Source organism: Diabrotica virgifera, chromosome 1, assembly GCF_917563875.1.
Source record: "Diabrotica virgifera virgifera chromosome 1, PGI_DIABVI_V3a".
Lineage (NCBI taxonomy): Eukaryota > Metazoa > Arthropoda > Insecta > Coleoptera > Chrysomelidae > Diabrotica > Diabrotica virgifera.
This window is the reverse complement of record NC_065443.1, coordinates 311472710-311478748: the sequence shown is the minus strand read 5'-3', so window position 1 is coordinate 311478748 and position 6039 is coordinate 311472710.

The window sequence follows — 6039 nt, the reverse complement described above, 5'->3', positions numbered from 1 at the left end:
TTTCGTCCATTCTACATACCGGAAAACTCAATTTGGAAATTCAATCCACACAACACACAGAAACTATTCAGGATAGTGCACGGTGGAGTAGCGTCGGCGTGTTAGTGGCTACAACGATTCGTTTCAGTTCACGTGACGTGAGCATTAACAAAACTCGAATATATAGTCAAATAAACGGAAAGACGCTCAGCTACAGTTGATGTAATAAAATTCCATTAGGATACGCATGGTTAAGCACTTAATAAAAACAGAGATAGGAATCGGGAAGCTGAGCTGCGGAGGCAGCGTGAACGAGGAGCATGGCGTATCGAAGACAGTGGTGGAACCGATTAATAAGGGAAATACACAACAAAGAAGACATTGTTCCAACGGATATCCAATATCTGATTTAATTTCGTTGTATGAACTATTATTAATTTAAGTTTTGACATTTTAGAATATGTCGGAGAAGAATCGTCCTTTCAATTTTTCTGGGTAAATTGTTACTAAAACCAAAATCCACAAATAAAAGGCAAAACGTTTCGGTCCTAATTTTTTTATACAATAAACACCAATAAGATGCTTAAAAATATTACAATATGATCAAACAATACGATCAAGGAGAAACTTTTTCCTAGCTTAAATTACTAAACCTCACTAGTATCCCTTAAATTGTGTTAATTTTTGCATAAAAATATTAACATATTATACATGGTGTCCCGAAAAGATTGGTCATAAATTATACCACACATTCTGGGATCACAAATAGTTCGATTGAACATAACTTACCTTAGTACAAATGTGCTCATAAAAAAAGTTATAGCCCTTTGAAGTTACAAAATGAAAATCGATTTTTTTCAATATATCCAAAACTATTGGATATTTTTTTATTGAAAATGGACATGTACGATTCTTATGACAGGAAAATCTTAAAACAAAATTATAGTGAAATTTGTCCACCCCATAAAAGATTTATGGGGGTTTTGTTCCCTGAAACCCCACCAAACTTTTGTGTACGTTCCAATTAATTCATTATTGTGGTACCATTAGTTAAACACAACGATTTTAAACCTTTTTTGCCTCTTAGTATTTTTTTGATAAGCCAATTTCTATCGAGATGCGGCTTCTCTTTTAATATGTTTACATAAAAATTTTATGGGGGTTTTGTTCCTTTAAACCCCCCAAATGTTCGTGTACGTTCCAATTAAACTATTATTTTGGAACCATTAGTTAAACACAGTGTTTTTAAAACTTTTTTGCCTCTTAGTATTTTTTTGATAAGTCACCTTTTATCGAGATGTGATTTCTTTTTCAAAATGTACCTAAAAATGTAAATTATAAATAAATTTTCAGATTATTATCAGGTCTCTATAATCGCACTTAACCTTTCGTTACTCGCGCCAACTTTTTGTGATCGGATACTCGCACACGGTGCAGGAGACCGGGTCCAAAAATATGGGTCAGCAGTGTTTTAAAATTATTTTTTTTTGCAAAATTGTGTACGATTAAATTATTTAATGAATATATGATCATATAATTTTGTAGATATGCGTTTGTGTTCACATTATATTACTTTAATCAAAAATTTAATAATTTTCATTGTTATCCATTTATATGTATATACAAAAACTTTGGAAGTGAAAAAAAAATTGAATATGGTTAAATTTGTTTACTAAGAACTTTAGATCTTAATTCAATACACAAAAAAATTAAAAATAAAGAGTAATTGTAGTAACAAAAAAAGTTATAAAAATTAATTAACGTTTTTAAAACATGAAATACACAATGGTGTCACATTCATTGGAACAATGGTGTTCCAAACACAGATATTTTGTGCATATTTGGCAGTAAAACTTTGTTTTTCTATTTTTCTTCCAATCACAAACAGCACAGCGATCTGAAGTTCCTGGTGTTACGACTGGTACTTGTTCTGTTGGTAAACCACATATCTCCCTAAACCTCATTCTGATGGTTCTGGGTAAGTTATATATTTATATTTATATATATAAATATAAATAAACTAATCTATAAACATTGAAAATAAGGAAAAGATCTTAAATTACCTTACTAATTAAAAATATCGATGTGTGATCCAAACACAAAAATTGGTGCACAAATACTCGCACACGGTGTACGGGACCGTGTTGCGTACTAACAAAAGGACAGTACTATTTTTTACACTGCGAACTGACGTTACCCACAGTTGATTGACCACTGAAGAAGTATACGAAGTAGCCATTCAAAATCCCCACTACAAGCAGAGTTACAGGAATTTATTTACAGGCCCGGTCTCCCACACCGTGTGCGAGTAACGGAGGGTTCCACATACAAATATGTGGTGGATTCGAAAAATATTCAAAATATCTCGATAAACACTTGCTTATCGAAAAAGTACTTAGAGGCAAAAAAGTTTTAAAAACATTGTGTTTAACTAATGGTGCCACAATAATAATTTAATTGGAACGTACACAAAAGTTTGGGGGGGTTTAAGGGAACAAAACCCCCATAAAACTTTTATGGGGTGCACAAATTTAACTTTAATTTTTTTTAAGATGTTGCTGCCATAATAATACCACATGTCTATTTTCAATAAAAAATCTCTACGATTTTTCGATATATGAAAAAAAATCGATTTTAATTTTGTAACTTCAAAGGGCTGTAACTTTTTTTGTGTGCACTATTGTATATAGGTAAGTCAGATTCAATCAACCTACTTTTGACCACAGAATCTGTGGTATAATTTATGATCAATTTTTTTTTGGGGACACCCTGTATAAATATTAATATTTTTGCATAAATATTTAAGGTTCCGCTTTAGGTTCTGCAGGGTTTGTTCCGCTTGAGTCTTCTAGCCATATCCGTGTTGTCAGGAAGCTGGATGGCATCAACATTGACGTGTTGAAGAAGTCGCTGTTTATGTCATTTTGCAAATTTTTCAATGGTCTTGTTAACAGTATCGACTTCTAGATCCCTATGGAAATCACTGTTCCCATAGTACCAAGGGGCGTTGACAACCCTCCTTAGCGTTTTTAATCGCTGAGAATCAAAATTAACGCAGTACCTTAAAAATGGGACATTTTTGATGTCTCGTGTTTCCTAAATCTGTTGTCCGATTTGAGTGATTTTTTTAGGATATGATAGCTTTATTATTCAGGAATATCGACGTAGCAACATTATTGCTAAACAAGTAAATGTCATTGTATACCAGGTGTAACAATGATAGTGTGTTTTTTCTCAAAGTTTGGAACACCCTGTGGAATATTCTAGCGTATATAAAATTTTGTAATTAAAACTCAACTATAGCCTTAGGCTTTCTTAATATTTTGCTTTTTGATTCATTCGCTTATGTTAGTCCATTCTTTCACGGTTTTTGCTCTAGATTTTAAAGAACCGCTTGGATTGACATGAAATTTGGCATACGCATAACTTACATGTCAAAGAAAAAAAGTGATATTGTGCCGATGTGTGCTTTTGCCCTGGGGGTAACTTTCACCCCCTCTTTGGTGTGAAAAAATATAAGTCCAAAATAAGTTCGGAAATGGATAAGCTGACTAATTTGAAGTAACTTTTGTTCTATAGAGCTTTTTCGCCAAGTCAACAGTTTTCGAGTTATTTGCGAGTGAATATATAATTTTTCAACAAAATAACTACATTTTTAGACGGTTTTTCGCAAATAACTCAAAAAGCAAGTATTTCGTCGAAAAAAACGTTCTTAGCAAAAATATAGCCTGTAAGAAAGTAAAAAAAATGGTGTACGCGTTAGGTGCCCATACCTCTTAAAACCAGTGTTATAGCCAATGAAAAATAGATCCATATTCACCAAATTTCAAATAGAATATTTCGAAGTGAAATATCCAAAAAATTAAGCACTTTTTGGGGAAAACCCATTATAACTTTTTTAAAGTGTTTAAAAAACTTTATTATTGTTTTTATAAAAAGTTTCTAGCATTAAATTTAAGCAAGTTACGCTCAAAATAAAGTTGGTCCCTTTTGTTTTGGCAAAAAAAAATCAGGAAGACCACCCCCCAAATTAGCAATTTAAATGAAATTAATCGTTACCGCTCCACAAATTATTTTACTTATGTTTGTCTTTATATGATCTGTAAGTCTCATCGATTCAAAGTGCTTATTTTGGAAAAAATTTGGTTTTAAAATAAAATTTTTAAAAATTTTAATTTTGAAAAATATACTTTTTTTCAAAATAACTTAAAAATTGTTAGAGATACCAAAAAGCTCGAAAATCAAAAAAAGTCAACATTGCTTTTCTGATTATTATGTATTTTCTTGTTTTTCTGTTAGACAAAAATTGATTAAGATTTGGTGTTTCTAAATTTGCATACATTCGTGATCAGTGACTCGTTCAACCCCTTTTAACTACAGCCCTTTCAAAAATAAGGACTTTGAACGGATTAAACTTACAGATCATATAAACAATACATACACGAGTCAAGAAACTTGTGAAGTCGTAACGATTAATTTCATTTGAGATACTAATTAGGGGGTGATTTTCCCGATTTTTTTACCAAAAAAAAGGGACTAACTTTATTTTGAGTGTAACTTGTGTAATTTTGTTGCTAGAAATTTTTTTTATAAAACAAAAATGAAGCTTTTTTTAAACACTTTAAATAAGTTGTAATGAGTTTTCCCTGAAATGTGCTTCATTTTTGGTTATTTCACGTTAAAGTATTCCATTTGGAATTTGACGAACATGAACATATTTATAATTAGCTATAACTTTGCTTCTACTAGGTATAGAAACGTGATATATACACTATTTTTTTTTATTTTTACAGGCTATATTTTTGCTACAAATGTGTTTTCGACAAAATACTTACTATGTGAGTTATTTGCGAAAAACCGTCTAAAAGCGTGGTTATTTCGTTGAAAAAATTAACATATTCACTGGCAAATAACTCGAAAAGTATTGACTTGGTGAAAAAACTCTATAGAACAAAATTTGCTTAGAATTAGTCAGTTTATCTAATTCCGAACTTATTTTGGACATATATTTTTCACCCCCGATAAGGGGTGAGACTCACCCCCAGGGCAAAAGCACACGTCGGCACAATATCACTTTTTTTCTTTGACTTATTAGATATGTGTATGCCAAACTTCATGTCAATCCAAGCGGTTCTTTAAAATTTAGAGGTTTTGCAATATTTTACCGTTAAAGAATGTACTATGTGTGATAATAAAAAAGTTAGGTACCTTAACAACTAGCCATGTTATTCATCAATACAGGGTGTTCCTAAATAAGTGCGACAAACTTTAAGGGATAATTCTGCATGAAAAAATATTTACCGTTTGCTTTATAACTATAGGTCCACAAATGCTTCGTTTCCGAGATACGGGATGTTGTGGGAAGCATTTGTAGATATATGTTTATAAAGCAAACGGTCATTATTTTTTTATTCAGAATTACTCCTTAAAGTTTGTCGCACTTATTTAGAAACACCCTGTATTGATGAATAACATGGCTAGTTGTTAAAGTACCTAACTTTTTTATTATTACACATAAGCGAATGAGTCAAAAAGCAAAATGTTAAGAAATCCTAAGGCTATAGTTGAGTTTTAATTTCAATATTTTATATACGCTTGAATATTCCACCAGGTGTTCCAAACTTTGAAGAAAAAACACACTATCGTTGTTACACCCGGTATACAATGACACTTACCTGTTTAGCAATAATATTATTACACTGACATTTTTGAAAAATAAAGCTATAATATACTAAAAAATCACTCAAATCGGACAATAGGTTTAGGAAATACAAGACATCAAAAATGTCCCATTTTTTGGGTGGTGCGTTAATTTTGATGCTTAGTGTATGTTTTTTTTCTTCGTACTCTTATCTATAGGTATAAATGTCTGTTCGTCAGTCGTAATATTCATGAGTTTCAAATTATTTTCTTGGTTTTCGAGTACATTGTCTTCCATGGACCAATAAATACGCATACATAGAAAGGTCGACAAAAATATTTTTGGAAGTTTCCTTTTATTTATTTAACGGATATTTTTATTTTTCCATTGTGACGCCACTGACTTTAAAGGCAGGTCTT